At 41.7% G+C, this 8,688-nt stretch overlaps 1 pseudogene; it reads right to left on the bottom strand.

The window, feature by feature from the left end:
* Positions 1–2,325: 2,325 nt before the first annotated feature.
* On the bottom strand, positions 2,326–3,138 carry LOC127670132 (Y-box-binding protein 1-like; annotated as a pseudogene).
* Between the last annotated feature and the right edge of the window lie 5,550 nt (positions 3,139–8,688).

Raw genomic sequence — 8,688 nt, forward strand, 5'->3', positions numbered from 1 at the left:
CTGCTTTCCGCTTTTCATAGGGAAGATTGAAATTTCTTGCATAGACTCAGATATCTTCTGCAAGAAATTTACTGTTATTGATTGATTTTATTTATATATTATTTATATCATTTTAAAAATTTATTGTTATTGATATTACTGCCCCTTGACTTCGAATTTGGGGCATCTGTTTTGAAATGCCTGATATATGCAATGTGGATGTTTATGTGACAACGTGCAACTCCCAGGATATCTGTCAACTAACATCTTACCTTGCGAGCCAGAAAACTTTTGCACTTCCATCTTACTTAGAGGGCTTGCTTCAAATTCAAGTTGTGGAATAAAAATATCATCTTCAGCCGGGTGGTGGTGGTGCAAGCCTTTAATCCCAGCACTTGGAAGACAGAGGCAGGCGGATTTCTGAGGCCAGCCTGGTCTACAGAGTGAGTTCCAGGACAGCCAAGGGCTACACAGAGAAACCCTGTCTTGAAAAAAAAAAAACCCCAAAACCCCATCATCTTCATTAAAATTCAGTACAATTTATTTATTCCTCAGTCACACCACAAGTTTGTTGTAAGACATGTTTTGCACGTTCCGGTGCATTCTTTTTTTGCCTCTTCCTCCACATGTATCTCTTTCGGGCTTTTCTTTTAATTTTATTTTCGAATTGCTTCTGTTGACTCATTCAAGCATCAATAAATTTCATAAAGTTGCACATTTATGCTCTTCCATAAATCCTACTTGGTTGTATGAGAGGATAACACCTTGCTTTTCCTAGGCCCGTTTGCTATTTTTTTCTTTTTCACAGGTTTGTGAAACCTGACCTTCATCTCCCTCAATCCCTTGCTGTCCCGTCTCCTCAACTCTTCCGCTAATTCCTGCAGCCTGACCTGTCTCCAGCGCTGTGACTGGTTTGATAGCAATAACCTTCTTAGTGCTTAAGAGTGGTTGCGAACACAGGGCTATTTCTAGAGCTCAGGGGAGCCAGTGATGCTCGGGGCTCTCTGTGAGAGCCTCATAGCGCCTGCCTTTGTGTTGTCCTCCTCCCTAGATTTGTATCTTCTTAGGTATTCTTATTTGATAATTGATAGAATGTACTGTTGGAATTGGAAAGCACTAGCTTGTAAAGCCCTGTGTGTGTGTGTGTGTGTGTGTGTGTGTGTGTGAGAGAGAGAGAGAGAGAGAGAGAGCCAGTCATAGGAACAAAACTCACAGCTATCCTGGAGTTTCACCGTGGCTAGGTGTTCCCCGCAACCCTGTTGATGTGGTCCTCTGCTCTCTCACGAGCCAGCTTATCTAGACCTGGACCTGAACTTCCTGGACCTACCTGGCTCTTCATTTCTCCTCTGAGCTGAACTCTGAAGCCTCTCTCTCCTGTGGGCTGATCTCTACAACAGCTTCTTCTCTGTCTGGGTATTGTCAGTGCATCAATGCAGACTCAGTTGACATTTCTACCAGCCCTCTGACAACTCTTGAATTCTTCTCTAGCCTCTTTAAATTATATCCGTCCTGTTAACTGCAGATGCACATGTACAGATATAGCTCTGTGTTGTGTGTGACATGAAAGCTGATATTAGTAGTTAAGATTGAAATGAGGGAAGCTGCATCTGCGCTGGCCAGATTACCAAGAAAGGCGGCGTTATCTGACAAATTGCTGCCGTGAACACCTAGTAAATCTGTTTTTATTTAGTAAATTCTGACAGTGTGGAAAGATAATACAAGTCCGTTTATGTTTCTGGTATATCATGCTTATGACAAATATACTCTTCTCTGTGTCCCTAAAATCAACTCGATTCCCTATATGCTGGGATATTTTAGTTTTAGACTTTACAGCTATTTAAATTGTATACTTTTGTTTGCACTTATGACTTTAAAACTTGAACAGAACATTTTTCATTTTATTTTTATTATTTAGGACCTTTATTAATGGGTGCTGAAAGTTTGTTGACTTTTTTGAAAAAAATTCAGATGTAAACTATTACAAATTAAAAGTGAAGTTCTTAAAAAAATCACAAGTTGACCAGATATGAGACAATTTAAAAACCATTAAAGGTGTATTGAGAAAAAACCAGGCCTTTTTTTTTTTTCCTTGAAAAACACGTTTGTCGTTACCAAATAGAGACATATTTGGTAAAAATAATAAAAACCCCATGCTGCAAAGATAATGCAGATAGTTCAAATGTTATCTGGTCAACAGGCAAAAAGCAAGGCACTTAAGGTCTTCAGCTACAATCTTTGTTTATTTCTTATTGCTGGAATTTCATATTTATTTTTTCTTGTTGGATGACCAGACTGGATGATGGTAGAGATGGTTTGCCGGCCGGTGTTTACTCAGCCTCAGCCTTCTCAGCCGTGGGAGCTGACGAATTTTGTCTCTTTGCCATCTTGTGGTTTGGGGTTCTCTGGGCATCTGCATCAGTAGTTGAAGTTGCGGCGATACCGACGTTGAGGTGGCTGCTGACCCTGGGTCTCATCTCTTTGATTTTCTTTGTCCTCTTCACTGCCATCCTCTCTAAGCTGTCTTTGGTGAGGAGGGCCCCTGCGGAATCGTGGTCTGTAACCCCATACATATTCTGTCTCACTGGTCTACCTTGCTCTCCTGTACCCTGGTTGTCAGCATCCTCCATTACTTCTTGCTCAGGGAGGTTGGAATACTGTGGTCAGTGCACATAGGGTTTATGTATGCATTAAGGTGGGAACCATCGCCTGGCCTTCAGGACTGCTTTCCAATCCCTAGTTTCCCCCTCCCCCCCACTATTCTGATAATTTGCTGGTAATTGCGTGGAGGATCCCATGACATGTATAGCGTCCATAATGGTTATAGTCTGGTGCGTATTTACTGCCTTGAACTGGAACTCCACCAGGGCCTGTAACATTTGCTGCCTCTGCACCCTTTTCTCCTTCAACAATGTCAAACTCCACAGTTCAACCATCTCCTAGACTGTGAAGGGACTTGCTGGGGCCATTTTTCTTTATGGCAGTCTGGTGTACAAATATATCTTCTTTAGTGTCATTCCTGCTGATGAAACCATATCCATCTTTACAATGAACCATTTTACTGTTCCCAAAACCTTCTTTGAGATGACCTTCTTGTCCCCACTGGTGGTTGTGGCACTGAGAGCCAGCAGGGGGCTGATGGGTCTTGGCCTCGCTGCTCATGGTTAGGTGATGGTGATTTGCGGCAAGGCTGCGACTCCTCCTGGGTGTGATGGTGTGGTGCTGTCAGGGCTCCCTGGGGTCTGTTCTCTGCTCTCACTACTGAGAAGTTTTCTAGAAACTTCTGCATATACCTTTATAATAAAACTGTTTCTTTTTTTTAAAAAAGATTTTATTTATTTTATGTATATGAGTACACTGTTGCTGCCTTCAGATATACACCAGAAGAGACATCAGATCCCATTGTAGATGGTTGTGAGCCACCATGTGGTTGCTGGGAATTGAACTCAAGATCTCTAGAAAAGCAGTCAGTGCTCTTAACTGCTGAGCCATCTCTCCAGCTGCCAAAAACGTCTTCTTTAGTTATAATTTTGCTCAAGAGATACTTATTTTTAAATTTTCCTTTATGCTTTTAGAAAAAATGTTTGCAGCATAAATAAACTACACTGACCAGGGAGTCTCCAACTAATTAACTGTCCTTCTTAAGGAAACCCAGCTTAGCTTTGCATCTGAAAGAACAGTAGAAATGATATTTTGATAAGACGAAACTTAAATGGATAGATTATAGGCCCATGCACAGCTATATTAATTCCCTTTCAGATTTCTTTCAGGAATAGTGCGCAGCTGGGTGATATTTAATTAGACTGAGAAGCAATGCTACTCAGTGGGTTACACATGCATTAGCGAAAGCCAGCATTACTGGAGGTGTTATATAAACTTGTTTTACTGTTAGATGTAGCTCCTATAAAAATCAATTTAATACCCACTACATGTGAAAAATGCCTGTCCTACTGATACTTCCTTACAGATGAGGGACAAACATAGTTTCTGGGCTTGTTAGAACATGTCAGAAGAAGAGGCACAATGTGAAGTTGTGATTTCAATTTTAATTTTTAAAGTTGGCCATCTATAGCCACTATTCATTTTTTGTGAGGGATGGAATCAAATATTAGTTCTGCCTTTCAGAGTACTCCAAAGTTATGAACTTTATAGTTCTACTTGCATCCGTATGCTATCTGCAACAGTTAAGTGTAGGATTAAGTAACTAGTACTGGGAGCCCAGAGAACAAGGTTGCAGAGGTTCAGAAGGACTTAAGGAAGTTGCAAGACTTCAGGCAGCTCCTAGTGGGAGGCTAGAGGAGCTGAGAGAGGCCATGCTGGCTCAGGAAAGCTATGGACCACAGGAGGGAGCAGAGCACAAAGGGAAGTATTGTGGTGACAAGAATTTCAACCCAGGTGTCCCTAAGTAGAATGAGAGACTTGTCTTAGAGTAAGTGTGTTTAGTAGAAAGATGTGCTCACATAGGCATAGGGAAACACCCAGATGGGTGTAGCAGGCTAGATCCAAGAAATATGAGATGAGTACTGGGGCAGGTACCCTGAGAGGGTGCCCCAGAGGGGTGTAGAAGGCTGGTATCTTGGGAAGGCTCCCCTGGAAGATGTAGAAGGCTCCAGGAGCTAGAGAGACACTTAAGAGATAAGGGATGGTTAGAGGAGTGGAGAGGAAAAGTAGCTGGAAAGATAGATTCTAGAATTTGGAGCCAAATTTGGTAAGTGGCAGAAGCCAGTAGGACCAAATGATCCACATAGACCTCAGAGAAGTCAAATTAGTTGCATGGTTTGGAGAAGCCAAGTTCCTTGGAAGAGATCTCATTTATGCCAGTTCTGGGTTCCAGCACCAGATAAATAAACATCAAGGACATAAGCGCTCCCAGGTATGGTTGAGGAGAAGGGATTTGTTGTAGGCATGAGAGAACAGCTAGAGAAGAGACATCTGGAAGGGTCCAGACTGAACTGGTCCATTTCATGGGGAGGGGTGAGAGAACAAAAGAGGAAGGGAGAGGAACCAGCAGACAAGGGACCACCTGTCCAAAATGGCAGAGGTCATATAGGGATCGGAGGACACTGGGCAAAGGGAAGCCCATCCCAGTCTCTTGGTTGGAGAGGCTGAGGGTACGGGGTGGGGTATGCCAGCCAGGATGACTGTGTAACATAGGGACTGTGGGACTGGTGGCCAGAGTCTGTTTTGGTATGCTAAATAGGCACCCTAGTTAGTCATTTGCCCTGAGTTTGAGACCTAACTGTTGTAGGATAGTGAACCCTGAGATTGTATTTATTTACTGAAAAAACAAAAAAACAAAAGCACCTGCTTCTAGTTGTGGTGTGGCTCAGTCCTTGCACACACCTTTAATCTCTCTGGCTAATATAGAGAAACACCCTTTGTACACACCTTTAATCCCAAACAATGAAGTTAGTGTGTATGGTTCGTAGAAGGAAGCACCATTTTTGAAAGTGATGTCTAAATAAGTGGCAGACAAAGTGACAAATCAGAGAAAGATTTGATAGAATAGGATATGCCTGACTCTCACAAGGAGAAGAAAGTAGGAAAGTGAAATTACTTAAGAGAGAAGTTTGCCCGCACGCGCATGTGCGCGAGTGCACGCACGCACACACACACACACACACACACACACAGAGGGAGAGAGAGAGAGAGAGAGAGAGAGAGAGAGAGAGAGAGAGAGAGAGAGAGAGAGAGACAAACACACGTTGAAGAGGAAACAATCTAGACACAGGTAAAGACAGAATAAGCTAGAGAAGGAGAGGGAGAAGAAGGAGCCAGAAGATTAGAATACATTGCCAACATTAGTATGAGGCCAAGCAGAGCAATTCAATCAGAGGCTAAGAAAGAAGTCAGTTTGAATCTGTCAGCTTGGTAAGGAGTTTTGAGCCAGAAGAGTTGGGTTGAACCAGCCAGCCAGCCAGCCAGCCAGCCAGCTAGAGATCGGAAAGAACAAGAAAGGGTGAGCTCATTCAGCACTAAGTCTCAGAGGCTGAAAACATTCTAGGCCTAGATTAGATTGTATGAAGGCTAGATGCTTCCAGGACTAGGCCTAGGTTAGGAGACAGAGGCAATAAGCCTCCGAGACCACAATTACAGGAGAATAAAAGTTACTTTTATACCTAACAGTTTTGAAAAAAAACTAATCAAGGTGTAATATTACAAACTTTTCATCCTAATCTTGATTTATATATTCTTCCATCAAATATTGTGAAGGTAATACAGAGAAGCATACACTATAGACAATCTTTTTGTTTATCTCCTAATTTAATCTGAGGCTATATTTGATTTCCTAAGAGAATATATTGACACAGCTCGTTTGATTTCACCTGCCCATCAAATGATCTGAAAAATCAAAACCTTTCAAACACAATACTCACAAGTCAGGTTGAAAATATTAAAGCATGACACTTCAGCTTTATAATCCAGGATGTTTTCCTACCATATCTTCAGAAGAATTCAATCAGTTGGTTATCTGAAATTTCCTTCTGTGAGAAACACATTCCCACCACCACCTATTACAAGGCACTGTGAACAATCATCCTGTCTTAGGGTTTTACTGTTGTGAAGAGACACCATCATCACAGCAATTCTTATTTAAAAAAAAAACATTTAATTGGGGCTGACTTAAAGTTTTAGAGGTTTAATCCATTATCATTATGGCAGGAAGCATGGCAGTGTGTAGGTAGACATGGTTCTGCAGGAGCTGAAAGTTAATGTATCTTGATGTACAGGCAGCAGAAGGGGACTGTGTCTGTCACACTGAGCATAGCTTGAGCATATATGAGACTTCAAAACCCTCTTACACACCACTGTATTTCCTCCAACAAGGCTACACCCACTTCAACATGGCCCCACCTCCCAATCAAGGCCACATCCACTTCAACATGGCCACACCTCCCAATGAAGGCCATACCCACTTCATCATGACCACACCTCCTAATCAAGGCCACACCTACTTCAACATGGCCACACTTCCTAATAGTGCTACTCTTTATGGGCCAAGCATTCAAATACATAAGTCTTCATGGACCCTTCCTATTCAAACCACCACATGACCTAATTTTCAAACAAGAAAAATAAAGTCACTTCTCCCCGATGACAGAAACTTTTAAGTTTTTCTGAGCTTGGCAAATGCATATGTCTTCTTATACTCAAAGATGGTTTTATGGTAAATTCTGAACAAGCTTTTCCAAACAATTCCACTCTGTGGCTGTCAAGGGTTTGTACATTCAGTGGGTTATAATTCAGTGAGAAAGGCAGCAATCTTCATTTCAGGCCGTGTGTAGTGGCATACATTTCCCTCCCTCTCTATGGAGCACTGTGAGGATTACAGACAGACATGTGATTTTCCTTTGGGAAATATCTATTTTCCCAAATCTCAGACCACTTTTCCATACTGTAGACTTTAAAGTTCAATTCTGTACCGTGAAATGTCTGCCCACTTTCTGTTTAAATCCAGAAAGAGTGTGACCTGTACATAGGCTGTATGTATGCGCCTGCCCTTTATAGGCAGTAGACACTGGCCTAAGCACTTGCCTACTTTTTCTTCTTTGTAATGAAAAACAAAAAGGCTTAAAAGCTTTTCAGAGTATTGTTTGGGAAGAAAGGAGACCTAAAAAATGTTAATGGTCCTTTAAAAAAAGAGTCGAGAGTAAACAATGTATGTAATTATCTTGCCAGTGAGTGCTGCTAATTAAAGTGTAATCATGCTATTAGCACACACACCTGCTGTTATGTAAGCGGTCCACTTCTTGCTGAAAAACTTAATTTGGAGTAGGATTGAATCCTCAGTGCATTTCCTTAAGGGATGTCCCCTTCACAGTGCTGCATTAGATTTACTGATTTGAGGACATGGTTCTGAACATCGTTTTCACATACTTCCAAAGGGTGAGTTTCAACCCTTTGCTAAGTTTTCTTCTGAGCAGAGGAAAATTATAATTTAGTCTTTGTCAAAGTCACCAGAATGCAGTTTTCCCTTGTCTTGGGTCATAGAAGATCTCAAAGCACATCCTCTAGTGTCTGATTCAATGTGGAAGATAGCCACAGTGCCATCCCTTTCTCTATATCAGCAATACCTGACCTTTTATTTTAAAATATTTAGAACACAACATTTTATGATTATTGTTCTGTGAAATGAGGTTATTTTTTCCCCACACTACCTCAATACTGTGTCGCCATAAACCATATTAAAAGAACCTGTGTTCACCTGTCTTGCCATCTATCACACTGTCAGCATCAAGGGCAGCAAAACAGAGCACAGAGATCACCCTGAGCCTGATCAGACCCCAGGGTCCTGAGATGAGAACTGAGAACACACTTCAGCTTCAGAATGTTTTCCAAACGATGCACTGTAAATATTTATGCTTCAAGAAACGCCACACATTCAATCTAGTTAGAATACAAAGTGTGGAACTCAGTAATGTGGTTCCAAAGGGTGAGACCCAATAATTACCATCTCTTCAGTTAGTGGAGACATTAATGAGTTATAGAAATCTAAATATTGGCCTAGAGCTGGGAAGAGAGAGTTTAATCATCGTTTAAAGGCATTCAATGAGAAAGAAAAGACATCCAAGAAGGGAAAAAAGATCTAGCAGCATGGCAGAGATCTGGGAGTGAAGGGGAGATAGGACATCAAGATAGATGCTTCTTGTGGTACCCGGTGTCATGGTACCCAGTGTCATGGTACCCAGTGTCATGGTAACCAGTGCCATG

This window comes from Apodemus sylvaticus, chromosome 19 (assembly GCF_947179515.1).
Source record: "Apodemus sylvaticus chromosome 19, mApoSyl1.1, whole genome shotgun sequence".
In the NCBI taxonomy this organism is placed as follows: domain Eukaryota; kingdom Metazoa; phylum Chordata; class Mammalia; order Rodentia; family Muridae; genus Apodemus; species Apodemus sylvaticus.